Here is a 21,752-nt window from a genome sequence, read left to right as displayed (position 1 = left end):
CCGGTAGATACAGGTGATAAAAAAGTTGAAGCGCGAGGGAGGCAGATGGAATGAGTGAGGGAGAAGTGAAAGGAGAGGGAGAAAAGAAAGAAGCAGAGGGAGTACTAGGGAAAGAGAGACACATATGGAGGTAACAGGGAAAGGAAGGAGAGAAAAGCAGAGAGTGGCACAGAAATTTCATAGATCACATTTTGAAGAGAATAGAAACCACAAGAGCTACAACAAAAATAATACTTTGAAGAGAGCAGACTAAGGGCCTTATTTAGAGTTTGACGAGGGAATACTCCGTCACAACGGTGATGGATATCCCGTCTGCTGAAATACAAATCCCATAGGATGTAGGAAATAAGCTCTTCCTCGTGTTTACAGATGATATTGAAATATGGATCAGACATAAATAGACCTGAAACCTCACCAGATGAGAAGCTGCTTCAGATGAGAAATAGAGCTTTAGTGTAAGCCGTGCAGGGTGCGGATGAGGTGAAGCCAGATGAGACTGTGACACAGCTAGAGCAAGGGAGGATGTACGGACAGGGATGAATGCAGAGAGAGGGAGGCCGGGTTGATATAAGGCATGTTATACTGTAATGTTAATATCTAAGCAAACAAACAAAAGATTTGAAAAAGGTCGGTGTTAACAGGTTTAAGTAGGGCCTAAACCCCATTGTCACTTCAGGTATATATTGTGGAGGTGGGCAACCAAGAACCACACACACAGCAACTTGCCTCCTGGTAAAATTTGCTCTTGTGGTAACTGTGAGGTGTGCTGCCATAGAAGGTTGAGATAAATTCTCTACCCATCTAACAATACCAACCTCTGTGTTGGCATGTCTCTTCTAGTTTTGGCCAAAACCTACAAGCTGATTCTAGTCCTTTTTCACTGTTGCTGTAGTGACCCACACATCATTTCTCCAGTGCTGGTGACCAGCATTATGAGGAGTTTAATGAGGTGCTATAAATAAATTGCTGTCGTTTTCAAACAATTATGTTTTGATGGAGGTATTAGAAATTCTCTGATGAGATATGGGCCACATTTACTATCACTTTGCACTGGGTTTGCATCACAGAAGGAAGTGACACATATGGCAGGGGAAGCTGCCATCACTATATTTGGGTCCTGGAAGTGAGCGTGCAGTTCCAATGTCAACATCAATTGTGTCCCCAACATATTAGGAGTGTTTCCTGTGTATGTTCAGGTTGTCTTCAGTGGAACAGAACTGCTCAATATGGTGATGGCCTGGCAAGCCCATGCTGGATTGGGTGGATAATCTATCAACAGTTTTAGCATCATTGCCACTGCACAATGACGTTCTGAGGGCAGAGTCAGTGAAGATTCTATGTCAGGAAAACACCCGCCTCATCTGCTAAAAGGGTACAGAACTATGGAGGAGAGTGAACTAGATTGCCAATATCTCAACAGTAATGGATAAGAGAGGAACTTACGCTTTTCTGTTGGTTACCCCGGAATTGCAATGTTATGATTGGCATTAGCAAAGTCAGCTGCAGTAGGTTTTCAATTGCAAAGACTTTGGATCTTGGATGTTGCACATAGATATCCAGACACAATAAGGACTTTAAACAAAACATGTGTTAGCATACAATCCGTATATACCGAGGGACTGATTAACAGAGGTAAACCTACACTTTTGTGCAAGTTTATAATTTTTTGCAATTCACCAAGTGTTAGACCTGACAGCCTTAGGGTGGTCTCCACCCCAACTTTGTGCCTGCCTCCCCCCATTTTGCTGATCTCGTTTTTGCTGATTTTAGGACTCTGCACACTTTACCACTGTTGACCATTGCTAAAGTGCTTGTGTTCTCCCTTGAACATGGTAACAATAGCTCCTACCCAATCGGCATATTTAAATTACTTGTAAGTCCCTAGTAAAGTGCACTACGTGTGCCCAGGGCCTGTAAATTACTTGCTACTAGTGGGCCTGCGGCACTGATTGTGCCACCTGCATCAGTAGCCTCCTAACCATGCCTCAGGCATGCCATTGCAAGGCCTGTGTTTGCAGTTTCACTACTACTTCGACTTAGCATTTAAAAGTACTTGCCAAGCCTTAAACTCGCCCTTTTTTTTGTTACATATAAGCCACCCCTAAGGTAGGCCATAGCTAACCCATAGGGCAGGGTGCTATGTAAGTAAAAGGCAGGACATGTACTTGTAAGTTTTACATGTCCTGGGAGTGAAAAACACCCACAATCGTTTGTCACTATTGTGAAGCCTGCTCCTCTCATAGGCCAGAATTGGAAATTCTGTTATATCCTTTTAAGTGGCAATTTCTGAAATGAAAGGAGTGGCATTGTCATGTTTGGTATGGTTGGAATGGAAGTGAGAAATCCTGATTACTGGTGAAGTTCAATTTAAAAATACTATTTTAGAAATGCCATCCTTTAGAAAGTAGCTATTTCCCTCCACTTACTGCTCTCTGTGCCATGCAGCCTGTCTCCAATCCATGTCAGGTCTATGCTGGTTGACAGCTTCCCTTGTGCATTTCACCCAGACAATCATAAACACAGGACCCTCAGCTGCATCTGTATTCATCTGCATACTGATGTGCCTTACTGGTCAGGGAGGGTGAAGGGGCTCTCACACTTCAAAGGCAAGTGGCATGACCCAACACAAAGGACTGATAACGCCCTATATATCTCATGGCAGCAGGACTGGGTTGAAAGATGAAGTGTTGCACTTCAAAACCACTTATTGATGTCTCCTCCACTTCAAGAACACATTTGGATATATATATACTGGGTCTGTGACCCCCTAAAATCAGCCATTTCTGGACCTACAACTAGACTGTGTCAGAAGGACTGCCATGCTGCCCAAAGGACTCATCTGCACTGCTTTTCTGGAAGGAATGCTCTCCTGCTTATTGCCCTGCTGCCTGCAACTCTCTGACTCTGCTGGAACGACTTGGCCTTCCCCCACAAATAATCTCCCAGGGCTTGGATTGAGCTTATCTCCTGTTAAGAAATCAATTGAAGACTTCACCAGAGAGAGAAAATCCACTATGCCAGAAATATCAACGCAACACCTGCAGAATAAATGCAGCGCTTATCTCGTGGCTGAAACATCACTGCAGTGCCTACTGAATTGATGCAGCACCTGTTTCGTCATGGCAACATGTTTTGGATTTTCCACGCATCATGCCTGTGCATCAAATTATCACTGCAGCGCAGTAGGAAGCCAAGGCTGCGCACCTGGAAATCAACGCATCATCTTGCCTGTAAGGAAAGAATCAATGCATCACCTCTGCCGCACCGGAAAGATAGACACATAGCTTTACTTTCCGAGGCATTACCTCCTCTGCGTCTCTCTGCATCGTTATTTTTTAAGCATTCCAGGTACTTTGTGCTAAAAAGATACATCCATTGATTCCTATGGACTAAGACTTACTTAAACCTCTAAAAAGTGATATCTTGACTTGTGCACATTGGATTCTTGTCATTTTAGCCTTATTTTATTCAAATAAATACTATCTATTTCTCTATACTGGTGCAGAGTACTTTTTGCAGAGTTTTACTGCATGAGTTATTGAAAAATACTTTGCACATTGTCTTCTTTGTTAAGCCTGCCTTCACTGTGTCAAGCTACCAGAGGGTGAGTACAGGATAATTTAGGTAGTGTTGTAACTTACCCTGACTAAGATTGCAGTCCCCACTTGGACAGGCTGCATACCTCTGTCAACTAGAGACCCAATTTCGAACACCAAGTAATTTTATGAGTGGTATTTTTGTGATTGTGGATTCTCCACTTTTGTGGCAGAGACTTTGCACATATAAAAATAGACAGTTGTAAAGATACTACTCCTAAAAGTCCTTTGTCCCTACACCAACTTTTAGGTCTGGCGTTCGCCAAGACTTTTTTATTTTACTGAAATTATACAGGTAGTACCCTTACTTACAGGATGTTTAAGCCAGCATCCTTCGTCCTTTGGTCTGTTATTGTGTCAATCACATTTTCATTCTGCCCACTACAGCCCACTTCAGCGATTGACTGCATTCTGACCACTTCACTCAGGAGCACATCCACACAAACGTAGTTCCAGGCCTAATACAGTAATATGTGCTTTTTTTAACCAAAAAAATATTCTTCCTTTTAGCCATGTTTTTCTTTTGTAGACTGGTGAGAGCACAGCATCGTCCCCAATAATATAATCAAAGGGCTAGAAGTCAAAGCTAGACATTATTTGATTTGCCAATGTTTGTTTGGAGTGGGATTACATCTACTTTCCAAGGGGATCTTACCTGTCCTAGGGACCAGTCCTACGGGCCTGCCAATGGTGCGGCAGCATCCATGTAAAGGTCAGCTCAGTGGATTGTGGGGGTCATTCCTACCCTGGCGGTCCGAGGCTGGCGGTGCTTCTGGGGCTATTCTGACCGCGGCGGTAAAGCCGTGGTCAGAAAAGGGAAGCCGGCGGTTTCCCGCTGGTTTCCCGCTGGTTTCCCGCTGCCCCTGTGAATCCTCCATGCGCCGCCATGGGGATTCCGACCCCCTTCCCGCCAGCCTGGTTCTGGCGGTTTTCACTGCAGAACCAGGCTGGTGGGAACGGGTGTCGTGGGGCCCCTGGGGCCCCCTGCAGTGCCCATGCCACTGGGGCCCCACATTGATTTTCAGTGTCTGCTTGGCAGACACTGAAAATCGCGACCGGTGCAACTGCACCCGTCGTACACCAGCAACTCCGCCGGCTCCATTCGGAGCCGGCTTCCTCGTTGCTGGTGCTTTCCCGCTGGGCGGGCGGGCGGGCGGGCGGGCGGCCTTTTGGCGGTCGCCCGCCAGCCCAGCGGGAAAGTCAGAATGACCGCCGCGGTCTTTTGACCGCGGTACGGTCTTCTGGCGGTTCCCGCTTGGCGGGCGGCGACCGCCGCCCGCCAAAGTAGGAATGAGGGCCTAAGTGTATTCTGCTACCTGCATTTGCAGGTGTGAAGTCCTGCAGGGCCATCTCATCCTACCATCCTTTCAAGGCTGATAAAATTGGGCATCAATGTGTTGTGTAGGAAAACACTTGTTATAGTTATAAGCCGCACTATCAAACTTAAAACACATCTTTTCTCGAGCTCTATCAAGAGAATGCCGCCAGCAGTGCAATCATGAAATATTTCATCTCATGTAGAAGAGTTAGAGGTCAAGAAGCAACAAGTTGTCTTTCATCTTGTTACCCGGATATAATCTAAGATTGCTCCACAGTTCCACACCGGAAGTGCTTTTGTGGCATTGTGGAACAATGTTGTCCTAGACTTAGGGGCATATTTATGGAAAAAGGGTGCACCATTCATGATGCGCCACTTTTCGAATGCGTCCCCCTAACCACACCAAGTGTGCACTGAATTTACAATACTTTGCACCATGGCAGTCGTGTCCACGTTAGCGTCATAATTTATGGCGCTAATGTAGCAAAGCACAGGGAGGCCCATTGTTTTCAATGGGAGCTTCATTCTAACACCTCCCTTAGGCAGGTTATGTTAATTATGGTGCTAAAAATTGAGCAGTGAAATCTAGTACATTTTACTGCACCATTTTTCTGGGCTTCCCTGTGTGGGAGTGCCTCCCTTACATACATTATGCATCGCACAGGCATAATGTGGCGCAAGTGTTTACAAAGTGGCGCAATGCTTGCATTGCACCACTTTGTAAATATGGTGCATGAGAAATGCCACATTTCAGTTAAAACAAATTACACAAATGTGGCGCAAGGTGGCGCTAGGGGGCATCATAAATATTCCCCGTAGCTTTAGGGAGTGATTGGGAGATGGGCAAGGGGCAAGGAACATCAGGTGTAGCCCTCCCATAGCTACCTCAGCAACTGAGGCACTCACAGCAGAAGGGCAGAAGGAGTGGAGGGTGTAGGAAATCCTTCTGTCAAGAACTACCCACCCTTGCATGGAAGAGAAGGTTTCTCTGAGATGCAGTACCCTGAGGATGTGCCACCATGATGCTCCTCTGCAATCTTCATAGATTACCCTCCTCACTGGCAGCCTGTGAGAAGTGTGAGCATCAGCTCCATCTTCAGGTCTATATCATGAATGAAGACAGTCCTGGTTCCCATGGAAACACATGTCTCACGTTCAAAGTTTGCTTTGGATTAATCTGTGTACACCAGGATCTTTGCTTCGTGATTCACTGCAATGGTAGAACTATTTTGAAAAACAGCAGAGGAAAGAGACTATGGGGGTCATTCTGACTCCCGCCGGGCGCGGTCACCGCGCGCCCGGCGGGAGCCGCCAAAATACCGTACCGCGGTCGGAAGACCGCGGTGGGTATTTTGAGTTTTCCCCTGGGCTGGCGGGCGGCCTCCAAAAGGCCGCCCGCCAGCCCAGGGGAAAACGTCCTTCCCACGATGAAGCCGGCTCGTAATCGAGCCGGCGGAGTAGGAAGGTGCGACGGGTGCTACTGCACCCGTCGCATATTTCACTGTCTGCTAAGCAGACAGTGAAATACAAGCGGGGCCCTCTTACAGGGGCCCCTGCAGTGCCCATGCCATTGGCATGGGCACTGCAGGGGCCCCCAGGGGCCCGCGACACCCCCTACCGCCATCCTGTCCCTGGCGGGCGAACCGCCAGGAACAGGATGGCGGTAGGGGGTGTCAGAATCCCCTCGGCGGCGCAGCGAGCTGCGCCGCCATGGAGGATTCTGTAGGGCAGTGGTAAACCGGCGGGAGACCGCCGGTTTACCCTTTCTGACAGCGGCTGAACCGCCGCGGTCAGAATGACCCCCTATTTATGTAGTAAGTGACTGAAAAACATTTGAAACAGCTTTTTAAGATCTGCATGCAGGAACACTCTTTGCGATCCTAGCTAGAAGCCAAGACAAGCTTCTGTTGCATTGTGCACTCAACAGATATTATTACGGTCATACAGAGCTCTAGAGATGCCCTGGAATGAGAGACAGACACAGTGGCCAGAGAAGTCATTCTGCTTCAAATGAACCTATGCAAGGTCATAGGCCAAATCACAGAAGCAGAAGAAAAAATCCCTATGTTACAACATCATGTGAAAGAACCTAAGATCGCAGTGGCAGCCTTCAAAACACAGCTGAGTTAGATGGCAAACAGAACTGAAGACATGGAGGGACGATCGCAATGGAATAAACTCTGCTTTCTTGGATTCCAAGAAAAAGTAGAAGGGCCCTCTGTGGAGCTTTCCCTGGAGGAATGTATAATGAATACCTTGAAACTAAAACACTTGTCCAAATTCTTCAGCACTGGACATGGCCACAGGGCTCTGAGGTATCCTCCTTGAGCAGGACTGGTTTTTGAGTCGGTGGCGCCCAATGCAACCATCTTTCTGCAACCCTCACACCTCTACGACCTCCTTCTCCACAGATTCCCTCAATATTGCTTACCTGGCCCTATAATACTCAGATCGCATGCTGGCACTGATAACATATGAGAATACAGGGTGGATTTCCGCCATTCCACCGTGGAGACTTAGGGTGGACGCACCAGCAGATGTTATTTTTGCTCAGTGACTGTCGGACAAACTCACACATTAATCTGATACTAACTGGGAGGATACTCAGGTAAGAGCTGTAGAATAGAACTCCATGAAAGTGGGAATGCATATCCAAAACATATGTTGCAAGAATGCAATTAAAAAACTTTCTCCTCATCCAGGAAAACCGGCTGGAATGGCTAGAAGCTGTACTGATGTCCCAACCTGAAAAGTTAACAGACTGGGGTAAGTTAATACCACTGCTAATTGATACATGGGATAGGCTTGACCAACAGATGGAGGTAACACATAGGAGAAGGCTCTATAGAAAAAAGGACAAAGCTGGCAGAGTACTAGCCTGGTCAAATAAAAATGAATCACAGCGCAAGCCCATCTTACAGTTCAAGGATGAATGTGGTATGTAAGTCTACACACAGGCTGCCACAAATTAAACCTTTTTCTTGCATTTTTGTTAAGTGTATGAGCAACCACACAGCAGTGTGTTTCAACAAATTGTGGTTGATTACATGGCAGGTCTACCCCTTAGATGTCTCTCAGTGGAGCAATGTCACCTATTTGATCCACCTATAACGAAAGACGTTATAGCAGCCAGAAACTCAATGAAGAAAGCAAGGCTGCTGGAGGGGATGGATTTCCAGACAAGGTATACCAGTTATGCCAGAAGAATGCTGGACTACTGTCTGAAAGGCTTATGGAGGCTTACTCAGAAGCCTTTGAAGATAAAATACTATCGGATTCCATGAGTGAAGCGATTATAGTATTAATCCCTAATCCTGACAAAAACCCAGCGGAGGTATCTTCACCCCTGCTTGCTGTCAGTGCTAAATGTGGAAGTAAAAATACTAGGCAAGGTGATGGCAATGAGATTGCTGGAGTATATCCCAGGGCTGGTGCATGAGGACCGGTGTGGTTTCACTCCCTGCAGAACCACTTTGTGTAACACATGGAAATTATCACGTGTGTTTCTCCCCTCTTGAAAGATGATGAATATGCTCTGGTGCTGATGAATATTGAACAAGCTTTTGACCAGTGGGCTGGGACTATTTATGAGTGGTGCTGCATCACTTGGGGCTGGATGGAAAATATATTCAATGAGTCAAATTGCTATATTCATAGCAGATGGCAAAGTTATGTACAGGGAAGTTAATGTCAGACAGCATTGCATTGAATAGAGGTACCAATCAGGGGTTTCCAGCTTTCTCCATTGCTGTTTACTGTTGGCATTGAACCTACAGCATGCGGGCTGAGGGAAGTGCTCAGACTTTGGTTGATTTGGCGGCTGGGTGACACCAGATATGTGATGTCATTGTATGCAGATGATGCCCAAGGGCGCTTCAGACAAACAACATATCCAGCACCTATCCTACTGCATGCCTTGATTGAATTTGGATAATTCTCAGGACTTTCTATTACCTGCTCAAAATTGAAATGAAATTGTTTCCATTGGGTGACCTGAAGATGTACTAGACCAACACCTGCTCGAGGTGGGTGACAGACAGTTTCAGCTCTCTAGGCATCCGCATCACACATGATGAATTAACAATTTATGATTGAAAATTGAGAGGGTGATGGAGGGAGTCCAAACAGGTATCAAATTCTAGCTTACCCTTGGATTGGCCCTGCTGGGGAATGTAGCATTGAATAAAACGGTTTTCCTGCCATGCTGCCTGTAAGTTTTACAAGGAACTATGTTCAGAATAACCCAAAAGCCCTTTGTTGAACTAGATAAATTATTGGTGGAGTTACCATGGTCTGGCAGGAGGAGTAGGGTCAAACTGACCACGTTGGAATGGGATGGGGTGGAATGAAGATTGCTAATACAGAGTGTTATGATATGGATGCTCACTTGCAGCATGCAGTACACTGACTATGTGAGGGAGACAAGTGGGGAAAAAAGACTGCTTAAGGTTACACAAATGAGCACACCACTGGACACTCTTTTATTGTGGGGTGGGTGGATACCACAAACCATGCCTTCATAGTGAGACTTCTGTGTAATATTTGGAGTGAGGTGGTGAGAGGGGTTAGAAGAGCGCTTTATGCTCCTGATTTGCATATCTGGAGTCTTCACCCCTCTCAAAAGTTCTCCACTCAATGACCACAGATAAATGGTGGGAGGGCGGCTGGGAGATACTATCACATCTTTGTTCAAATGGTAGATCTTTGACTATAGAGTATGCTCGTGTGACTTTTGGGATAGGGGCTCAACAAATCTTACAACAACGAACATTTTGGCTACCGTCAACCTTCGCCCGCCCCCCGCAGATCATGGTCTTGTGGTTGTCTCCAGCTGGGTATAGGAAATTAATTGTACATTTATATAGAGCGCTTCAAACTGATAAACCTATGGGGAAATTAAAAATGCAAGAGTGATGGCAAGATGCACTAGATTAACCCCTAACAAAAAATGAATGCCATAAAATAATTCAGGAAGAAAAAAAAACATCAACTAAAGTCTTTAAGTTCATACCGTACAGTTATAATGACTCTGAACCCAAAGAAACTTTTGAAACATTTATCCCAACTGCACCTCCAGATGTCCCAGATGCTGTGCAGAAGAGGATGATTTCCTACCCATTTGCCCTATGATAAAATGCTTCTGCTTCAAGGTGTTCCATAACATGCAAAAGACCACTGGTTGGACTGTTCTCCTCGCAATAAAAAGAAATGCTTCATACGGAAAAGTAGAAATGGCTGAGCAGAAAATTCATATTCTTTGGCCTAATGTTGGCTAAAAGAAGGATACCTATTAAATGACTCAGCTGTAGCCATCCTTTCACGGACAGAAGGGCCTGATTAAAAATTTGGCCACTGGGATTACTCCGTCACAAATGGGATGGATATCCCACCCGTCGTATTACAATTCCATTACAGCCTATGAAAGTAACCCCCTCCGTCAAACTCTAAATAAGGTCTAATGTCTTAAAGACATGGTGAAATGGGACACAGCGGACAAAGGGGGCCATTTTGAGTTTGGTAGGCGGAAAAGCCCGCCTGCCAAACTCCTGCGCTCAGGTTGCCGCCAGTGCAGCCGCCTTCCCGTGGGCCCCATTACAAGTTCCCCACTGGGTCCCTGGGTGTAAACGTTTTTTTCACCCACTGGCCCAGCGGGGAACAGCCCACAACATTGACGCCAGCTCATAATGGAGCAGGCGGTAAAGTTGCGGTGCGTAGGGTGCAAAAGCATAGCAGACAGTGAAAAGCGCAATGGGGCTGTCCATGGGGGTACCTGCACTGCCCATTCCAAGTGCATGGGCAGTAAAGGGGCCCCCATGCAGCCTCTGGACCCCGTCTCCACCAGCTTCTACATGGCAGTGCTTCCGCCATGTAGAAGCTGGCGGAGAGGGGGGGTCGTAATCCCCAGGGCGGCCCTTTATGCAGTGCTACCATGGCGGGTTAGGACCACGGGCACCGCCAGCCCTCCTTTGGAGGGAAACTGGCGGTGCTGGCGGTCCAACCGTGGTAGTTTCGCCATGGTCATAGTGTGAAGGTCTGACTGCCGCAATGCAGTCAGACCACTGCTTTGGTGGCAGTCAGAACGCCACTGTGGCCGTCTAAAGACTGCCAAGATCATGATGACACCCAAAGTGTTCATGAAAAACGTGCACTTTGACAAAAGTCTAGTTAATGACCTAATAGTCAAATTTGATCCAAGCGCGATCTTACCTGCCTGTTGCTCGGCCCCCCTTGAACAACTACAATGATGTATTGTTGTCCTGAGTACACTTTTTGCATTTGATACTTTGTAATCTCAGTTATTTGATGGCCTTTGGGTCACAATGGGAATGGTGTTAGGGGACTGTTTGATTTGGTAGACTTCTGGCCATTGTTTTCATTTCCTTTTCGAAATGCTAGCCCAGAAGATACAGGGCTGGAGGGCAGCTTAATGCTGTGAAAGACGTGCGGAAGAAGAGTGCAGACTGGTTAGTTGCAGAAGTTTTTTATGTTTAAGTTAGTAATTGTAAAACAACAGACAATGTGCTAGGTGGAAAGTTTACTGCATATGTCATGTTAAAGGTATATTACTATCTTATGCTATTAGTGTTAGGTGTATACTGTACCTTGATTTAATCAAAAAATTATAAAAATAAGTACACATTTTTGGAATAAATCTTTATTTAACTTGAACATATTAAATTAAATTAAAATTGTTTTTCTGAAGTTAAAAGAAAATAAATCCCTGTTATTTATTTTATTATGCATTAATAAGCATTTATACTAATGTATAGAATTAATTACAAGTATTTCAATAATATTTTAATGTTACAATATTTATTAACAATAAATCATATATTCATTTATATTTTAAACTATATTAAATAATTAAACTTAACCTAATGTCATGGTGGGTTTTAATTTTAACTTCCTGTCTCCATTAGTTTCTATGGGAGTGTGTTGCAATATCAGTGGCTGGCCATGTGTGGTGCTGGACTTGCTATGTTTTATTTCTGGCAGTAGTAATGTACACTCGTAAATGTAGCTCCACCCTCTTTTTTCAATCATTGGAGACTTGTTCGTCTACACTTTGGAGTGACTTTGCACTTGGGCTTTGAGAAAAGCCAAAAGCAGTAAAAATACTCAAAAGTATAAGAGTTCATTACAAGTGTAAACTACTCACAAATTACTGACAATTGTAAGTTACTATTGTAATAACTCCATGTGCTTTTGCTTGAAAAAACTAGCACTGAATGAGAAACAAAGAGTTACAAGAAAAACTGTGGATAGAAGGCAACTCTTCACTGAAGGATATAATTGCACTGGTGAGAACGGTGAATTATCTGAATGTTGCTCAAAGGCATCCCTAAATTCAATAGAGTAATATGTGACTCAGTCCATTAAATGTGTGAAAGAAAAAGCACATGGTGTGCGTGGAACAGAAGAACTGAACCTCGAAGTTATAATAAATCAGCCAGCTAGTCACTTTATCACTGCATCACTGCATCTGCAAAATTACCTAAGTGTCAAGCCAAATATTTTAAATGCCGGGGATGTGGAATTGTTGGCCACTTTGCATTTGTTTGCAAAAAGAAGAGCAAGAACACTGTCATAGCATGATGTAGCAGATAATGATGCACCTTCCGAAGGAGAGGATAATGACATTATTCTTGGTGGTAGAACAATCAGCCATGGAAAGGAGGTGGTGCTCTACATAAAAAGTGGCAGAAGCATACACTTATATCTTAGGTGGCGTTTGGTGGGGTGCTAGTCCAATAGGTGGCAGATTCTGCTTCCTCATACTCAATTATTGAACAATATATACGGGAAACATGTTTTGTACAGAAATGATGGCCTCTCTTTTAACCAACTTACATCAACCTTGAAAGCTAAATAGTTGGTAATCCTATAGAACACTTGAAAACAGATTACTTGTTTTCAAATTAAAAGACACAGGTGCTATCTGGAAATTGCATAACCCCGGAGACTGCCCTTACAATCTGATTGCCAGAGAGCATGTGTTTAGTAAATGTTTTACAGAGCTGAGCCAACATCTAGCGGATATTGAGCTCACTGACCCAAGGTGGCTTGCTAAGGAGGTGGACCACTGGCTCAGCACTAGGGTCCACAAGGTACCTGGAGGGGCTCCAAAGAGGGTTGTTCAGGTTTCTCCCAGCAGTAGCGTTCTAGCAGCTTAGGCTGATAGAGGTAGCTATAGCAGAGCAGCTTAGGCTGAACTAGGAGACATGCAAAGCTCCTACTATATCACTTATATCATGTACCACTATATCATAAGAAACACAATACTCAGAGTTACTAAAAATAAAGGACAATATGCCAAAAGTATCTCAGAGGATGTACTCCCTTAGGAGGTTAGTAAAATACACAAAATATACACACACACCAAAATCAGGTAAGTAAAACACTTAGAAAAGTAGTGCAAACACTGTAGAACACAATAGAATGCAATAGGAGACAATAGGCCTAGGGGCAACACAAACCATATACTCCAAAAATGGAATGCGAACCACGAATGGACCCCAGGCCTAGTGTAGTGTGTAGAGGATAGCTGGGAGTGTAAGAAAACACTAAGGGTGTCCAAGATACCCTACCCCAAGACCCTGAAAAGTAGGAGTAACGTTACCCTACTGCCCCAGAAAGACAGTAAAGTCGAGATAGGGGACTCTGCAAAGACAACAACTGACTGCAAAACACTGAAGATGGATTCCTGGACCTGTGGACCTACAAAGGAAGGGGACCAAGTCCAAGAGTCACGCAAGTGTCCAGGGGGGACAGGAGCCCACTAAACCCTGGATAAAGGTGCAAAAGGTTTGCCTTGGGTAGAAGAAGCCAAAGATTCTGCAACAATGAAGGGGCCAGAATCTTCTCCTTTGGTCAGAAGATGTCCCACAGCGTGCTGGAGGATGCAGAGTTGTTTCTATATAGAAAGACCGCAAACAAGCCTTGCTAGCTGCAAGAGTCACAGTTGAAGATAATGGGTGCTGCCTGGGCCCAGGAAGGACCAGGCGGTCGCCCCTTGGAGGAGGAGACATAGGGGGCACTCAGCAACAGAGAGAGCCCATGCAGAAGCAGGCAGCACCCACACAAGCACTTGAACATGCATTCAAGAAATATGAGTACAGCGGTCGTCTCAACACAACAAAAGAGAGTCCCACGAAGCCGGAGGTCAACTCAGCGAGTTGGGCAATGCAGGACGGAGTGCTGGGGACCTGTGCTGTGCTGTGCACGAAGGAAGTCTTGCAAAAGTGCACAGAAGGCAGAGCAACTGCAGATCACGCAGTACACAGGATTACTGCCTGGCGTGGGGAGGCAAGGACTTACCTCCACCAAATTTGGACAGAAGGACCACTGGACTGTCGGGGTCACTTGGATCCAGCTCCTGTGTTCCAGGGACCATGCTTGTCAAGATGAGAGGGGACCCAAAGGAACGGTGATGCAGAAATTCGATGCCTACGTTAGCAGGGGGAAGATTCCGTCGACCCACGGGAGATCCAGTGCAGGGTGAAGGCAGACGGCCCTCAGAGCATGCACCGCCAGGAAACAGTCGGGAAAGCTGGCAGGATTAGGAGCTACAATGTTGCTGGTAGTCTTCTTGCTACTTTGTTGCGGTTTTGCAGGCGTCCTGGAGCAGTCAGCAGTCGATCCTTGGCAGAAATCGAAGAGAGACGTGCAGAGGAACTCTGGTGATCTCTTGCATTCGTTATCTGAAGAGGAACCCACAGGACAGACCCTAAATAGCCCTCAGAGGAGGATTGGCTACCTAACCAGGTAAGAGCCTATCAGGAGGGGTCCTTGACTTCACCTGCTGGCACTGGCCACTCAGAGGTCTCTATTGTGCCCTCACACCTCTGCATTCAAGATCGCAGAGGTCTGGGACACACTGGAGGAGCCCTGAGCACCACCCCTGGGGTGGTGATGACAGGGGAGTGGTCACTCCCCTTTCCTTTGTCCAGTTTCACGCCAGAGCAGGGGCTGGGGGCTTCCTGAACCAGTGTAGACTGGTTTATGCAAGGAGGGCACCATCTGTGCACTTCAAAGCATTCCCAGAGGCCAGGAGAGGCTACTCATCTCGGGCCCTTAACACCTTTTTCCAAGGGCAGAGGGTGTAACACCCTCTCTCAGAGCAAATCATTTGTTCTGCCTTCCTGAGACTGGGCTGCCAAGACCCCAGGAGGGCAGAAACCTGTCTGAGGGTTGGCAGCAGCGGTAGCTTCAGAGAAAACACCAGAGAGCTAGTTTGGCAGTACCTGGGGTGCATGCTGGAGCCCCGGGGATGCATGGGATTGGCACCCCAATACCAGATTTGGCTTGGGGGGTCAATTCGATGATCTTAGACATGTTACATGGACATGTTCGGAGTTACCATTGTGAAGCTAAATATAGGTATTGACCTATATATAGTTCAAGAGTGTAATGGTGTCAACACACTCACAAAGTTCGGGGAAATTGCCCTGAACGATGTGGGGGCACCTTGGCTAGTGCCAGGGTGCCCTCACACTTAGTAACTTTGCACCTAACCTTCACCAAGTGAGGGTTAGACATATAGGTGACTTATAAGTTACTTAAGTGCAGTGTAAAATGGCTGTGAAATAACGTGGACCTTATTTCACTCAGGCTCCAGTGGCAGTCCTGTGTAAGAATTGTCTGAGCTCCCTATGGGTGGCAAAAGAAAGGTTGCAGCCCATAGGGATCTCCTGGAACTCCAATACCCTGGGTACCTAGGTACCATATGCTAGGGAATTATAAGGGTGTTCCAGTGTGCCAATCAGAATTGGTGAAAATGGTCACTATCCTGCAGTGACAATTTTAAAAGCAGAGAGAGCATAAACACTGAGATTCTGGTTAGCAGAGTCTCAGTGATACAGTTAGGCACCACAAAGGGAACACATATAGGCCACAAACTATGAGCACTGGGGTCCTGGCTAGCAGGATCCCAGTGACACAGGCAAAAACAAACTGACACACAAGTAAACATGGGGGCAACATGCCAGGCAAGATGGTACTTTCCTACAATTGTTATGTTAGGAGACAAGCAGGGGGATTCTGTCTGTCCTAAGGACCATCCCCTGGTGGTAACACTACAGGGGTAGCCAATGTGGCCTTAGGGAAAAGTTGGCCATAGGGGCAGGAGGAGGAACATGGCCCAGTCTCCCTCAGTTCGGAGATAGTCTCGGAGGGTGAGCTTGTGATCCATGGGGGTGAGAGGCAGCCCTTCGAAGAATCACAGTGAATGGTATCCCTGTCACTACGCTGAGAGATAATGGTGCCAGTCAGACCATGGTGGTGGAAAGACTCGTTTCCCCCGGGCAGTACACCTTATGGGTGTGCAGTGTAACTCAGGATTATGGACAAGAGCTTTTCCATCCTATGGCTCTGATGTCCCTGGAATGGGGTAGGAAAGTGGCCCTGAGAAAGGTCATAGTTGGTCTCCACATGTTCATTGACTGCATTCTGGGAAATCAGTTACCACCAGTGCTTTAAGAGCTGGGAGGGGAGGCCGTCTAGGGCATCCAGAAAGCTCGGTTTTCAGGGGGCTGTACTCCCAAAAGGAGAGTACAGAGGCCCAGATGGAGGGGCAGGAGGTAGAGACAGTCCACAATGAGAACATCAGTGTCTCAGGGATTGCCAACTCTGAGACCAGAGCACCCCAAGAATTACCCTGGTGAAGCCACTTCTGACCTGGAGTTACTCCCTATGCTGTCACAGAGACAAAGGACAAGAGACCTGCAACAGGCAGACCCCTGCATGACATAAAGTGCCCTTAAACGGGTTGGTGTTCCACCTGGAAGTCCTGCCTTGCAGGCACCTGTTCAGCCTTAGGGTGCAAACTCTGGGCTGAGAGGCCAGTCTTAGGAAACCACCCCTGCAAATGAGAGTGGAAGTGGGGTACCTAATACCCATGGCTGTTGTCCCCCACTCAGAGAAACCTCAGAGAACCCAGAAGAGTAATTAGGGAACTCCTTGTCAGCCCAAAGGCTGGACATGAGACCTGACCACTTGGAGCCTCCACCTTGTAGGAGATAGTCCGGGCGTGGTTCTTGACACTGACTGCTGTCACTGGACTCTGTTGGTTGTTTGTCCTTATGGGCAACAGAGTGTTCCTTGGGTTTGGGGGACAGAAGTCTGATTTAAGGGGTGGAATGGGCGACATTACATTATTGACAATGGAAGTACTGTCTAACTACTGGGATGCATTTGTGAGCAAAATAAGGTTAGGAGCTACAAAGATGGGGTCCACAAGTGAGGAGAATGATTACCCATGGGTTATTCCAGTGGCTTGTTGTGTAGCCATTTTATATGTAGCTCCATGCACGTTAGTTTAACATACTAGGCCGCTGTGCACTTTGCCCTAGATATATTTTATTCAGCTTTGCACTGTTATTTTACAATAACCAGTTTTTACAGTCTTGTTTTAATTTCTTCTATCACACTGTTTAGCTTAGTTCAGCGCTGTGTTCTCAAATAATGCATTCTTGATCGCCCTGTGCTTCAGTCAAGGCTACAGTCTGGTACATTGCCGGTAAACGTGATAGAGGTTTAGTCTCCAGCATTCGTAGAAAATACATATCCTTAAGTAGGGACATTTTCTTAGAACATCTGCGTGTTAGTTATAAAAACACTTTCTAGTCCTAGTACACGTCAAGAGGGAGATTCCAGCTAGGGAACCACAACTGTATGCTGAATACCCTGTTGAAGATTACAGGCCTTTGCTCAGGTATGAGGGTTGATGTCCTCCCGGGGGAACCTGAAAGGCAGGTTTAGAGCTTAACATGCTGTGCTCGAAATATAACTTAGAGAGAAAATAATCTAGCAGTAGTATGATAGCCTTATTCTTGTGCTTCACTCTTGTCATTACTATTTTAATATTACTGTGTTGTGTAGTTCTGGTTATTGCAGCTCACACTTTGCTATCCAAAATGCAGTCGTTTTATTAAACCAATCTTTAAAACGTATACTGCCTTTATTGTCATTTATAGATGAGACCGCACTGTGTATGAGAGAACCGGTTGTGACCTGAGTGACCACGACTTCCCTGAGAAGTACTGATATGTCATGCGCTCGGCTGCCCAATTGTCTCTGCCATTGGGGGGAGATGAGGCACTGCTAGTTAGCCGGAGCAAAACCCGGATTTGGAGCGACAAGCGTCATCCACCGTGGGTCAGACTCAGTCCCCCACATTGTGGACGATCTTGCTGCTCAAAATCCAGTAGTCTCATTAGGATAATGAGAGCCTACGTGACATGGTGCCGCCAACGTTTAGTTAGGCTCTAATTTTCGGGTCCACCGGAACATCTCAGTCTCATTTTATAGAATGACACTTCAGTTCCGTATACTTAGAAGTCCGTGGTACTGAGGATTTCCACCACAGCCGTATAGGTAATCCTATTTTCAGCTGGCGGTTGTTCAAGCTTGAACTTTAAAAGGAAAAAACCCCATCATGGTGTACATTCTCTGAACTCTTAGTGCTCTATGATGGCGAATCCCCAGGTTGTAGAAATAGCGTTAACATGAAACAACCTCTCACAGCACACTTACTAGCAAATGGCCCGTCGCACCCCTGCAAATCCGGCTTCCTCTTTGCAGGGGCTTTCCTGCTGGGCCGGCGGGCGATCTTCTTGAGATCGCCCGCCGGCCCAGCTGGAAAGTTAGAATCACTGCGGCGGTCATTTGACCGCGGTGCGGTGTTTGGGCGGATTCTGCCCAGCGGGCACCGCCCGCCGGGGTCGGAATGACCCCCAGACTCCTGTGGGGGAAGGTAGCAGACCTGAAAGAAACGCTACTGAAGGTCAATGTTGTGCACACACTTGGACACCAGCGCGTTGGGATACACGTTGCTGGAAATACATTGGTTGATGAAGCCGCAAAGTCAGCAGTGGCAGTTGCCACTGTAGCTGCAGTGACTCGTTCGAGTACCAAACCAGACACAGACATTATGGCTGCCATAAAAGCTACGGTTGATGGTACGTCTTCTCCTAAAGGATTTCCTAATAAATATCAATACTTGATGGGAGGTATGCTGAACGCTGAAGTTAAAATTCCAGGCGTAGGCGACATCCCCAGTAGAGATGTAAGATCACAATTGATTAAAGCAGTGCATGAGGGGATGGCATTTGCACATGCTGGTGTGGCGGCTACAATTTCACTCTGAAAGGCCTGTTATTGGTGGTCCGGTCTCTATAAAGAGACTAAGCAGTATGTCCTTTGTTGTGGCATCTGTCAACAAATTAAAGTTTCCACGGCCAAGGTCCCGCCGCAGACACCCCTCTTAATTTCCAATAGACCATTACAATGTGTGTTCTTGGACCACTGCGGTCCATTAACACCTGATAGTGCATACAAATACATATTAGTCGCTGTTGATTCATGCTCCAGATTTGTGTGGGTGTGGCCGCAACGCTTGGCTAACGCTCGGACTGTTATTAAAGATTTGCGAGTCTTTATCGGTACATATGCAGTTGTGGCGTTCCATTCGGACCAGGGCCCTGATTTCGCCTCAAGGGCATTCAGGGATGCCATGGCTTCGTTGGGGGTCCAACTGCAGTACTTGTCTCCATTTCATCCCGAGGGAAATAGTGTTGTGGAGCGATTAAACCGCAATCGATTTAAAGCAATCCTTAACAGACAGAGTTTTAGGTACGAGTCGTAGTTGGCTAACCCACCTCTATGGAGTTCAGAGAGCACTAAATAACTTGCCTAGAAGGTCCCTGGAGGGTCATACTTCATATGAGTGCCTGTTCGGAACTCGAATGTTTGTTCCAGATCTTGATGGTCCTGGCGTGGAGGCAGCAGAAACACCTTTTGAAATAAATGATCGTGTCACTGTTTTACAGGAATTACAAAAATTCAGTGAGGATAACTCTTCTAAAAGTGCTGCCTCCACAGGAATTAAGGATGTGCCTATAACATCTACCGGCTGGATTCCCAGGGGTGGGGATCTTGTACGTGAAAAGGTCGCAGTGAAAAAAGAATTTGGCCCTTCTTATCGGGCACCAGTCCCTGTACTGGGGATACACGGTGCCAGAACTGTTATTCTACCACCGTTACCAGTTGCCAAAGAAAATCGTTTTGTTTCAATTGACAATGTCAAACTACAACATGTAGCTGATTCTAAACAGCTGACCAAGAGGAACATCCAGTAGTTCCCGAATCCCTCTCACTACTGGAGAAGAAGTTCCGCTTCAAGTTGTTTATACCAACACTGACTCCTCTCCGAGCTTGGGGAGGGTGGATGATCTTGCATTAGTTCCACTAACAACAAGCAATTTAGAAACAAGCCAGACGGATGGTGCTGTCGACAGTGTACCACCACAGGAAACACCAACTCCACCATTGACCGAGGCTATGCCATTTGCACGAATTGCCTCTGGTTACTTTGCCGACTTCAACGACGGTCTATCGGACTCGTTTGCCTCTTCGACAGCTGACCTGTCAAGTGCACGTAAGCTAATCCATTGGCTTAAAGACACATATTTCATTTTTCCATGGAACTATGTATGGCTTTCTTTGACTGTCCTAGCATTTCTACTTTGGATTGGGTTTGTTATTACCTTTTTCTTGTTGATACATGGTCATTTTCTTTCCGAGAGATCAGCGGTTGAACAGGTGGAGGAGGTTTTGAAACCACATTTTTCATCACACCAAAGGTCCAAAGAGACTTATCCTTTGTGAACATTTCCGCAGTTCCAATTCCTGATGGGATTGTTTGGGACAAAGTGATGTTTGATATATATGGTCCCTCGGAAATCATTCAAATACCGTATGTGTTAAAATTGTCTCTGAATGATGTAGTCATACCAGGCATTGTGTCTGATGATTGGGATGTGAAAACAGTTGACTCTATGATGACAGAATTGCAATATTATACTGTCTATGAAAACAAAGTTGTTTGCCAGTTTAAAGAAAATTATGGTGCTATGTGTTGCTATAATTATTATGGGCACCACTTCATACATAGAGCGAGCAGTCCCAAAACGATATTTAATTACACGCAATGGGAACATTGTCCAACTCCACCACAAGGGAGTTCAAAAACTTATACTGAAATGTTTGCGTATTTTTATGGGCATCGTCAAAAAAATGCTGAGTCATATTATTTTAAAGTAACTCCTACTAAGGATATACATATGTTATTGACCAACACAAAATGTATATATTCGGAATCCTTTGTTTCCTGGTTATCAATTGAAGGTTATGAATATTGGTCCACATATATTGATTTGAAAAGTGTTTGGGGAACATAAAATTGGCAGACTAAGGGTACAGAAACATTGTTTAGAGCATGTCTCATCCCTGTTCAAATGATCTTTTTAAATGAAACAGTGCAACAAACAAGTTGTTTAATCTTAGCGACAATTAGAGAATTAAACATGCCCAGTATACCTGCCCCTGCAAAATTTGACAACTGGCAAAAATACACAAATGCAACCATACAGGAGCTTAATGAGTGGGTCCAGAATGGTACGGTTAATGCTTCACTGAAACGTCCAGGCGGGTGGTTATTGTGGCTCATAGATACCAACGGGTGTCATCAACGTTTTGTCACCTCCTCGGGGGGTTTCCGGACGAGTAGGCCAGACCCTCGCTATATATCACCAGAACATGCTGACATAATTACAACATTTAGTGTAGGAAAATTGTGTCAACAGTGGCTAAAATCGTCCTCACTCGATTCAGTTAAAGCGCACCTCAATCTCTTGTCTAACAACACTGACTTACAAGATTTCTTGTCAGGACCCAAGATACCACGTAGGAAACGTTTCTTGTATGAAGTATACAATGAAATATGGAAACTTTCTCAACAAGAGGCTGCAGTCCGGTTAAGGCAAATAGATCAGGAAAAT

The sequence above is a fragment of the Pleurodeles waltl genome, chromosome 11 (genome assembly GCF_031143425.1).
Source record: "Pleurodeles waltl isolate 20211129_DDA chromosome 11, aPleWal1.hap1.20221129, whole genome shotgun sequence".
NCBI classification, from domain to species: Eukaryota; Metazoa; Chordata; class Amphibia; order Caudata; family Salamandridae; genus Pleurodeles; species Pleurodeles waltl.
Note: the sequence above shows the minus strand (reverse complement) of the source record.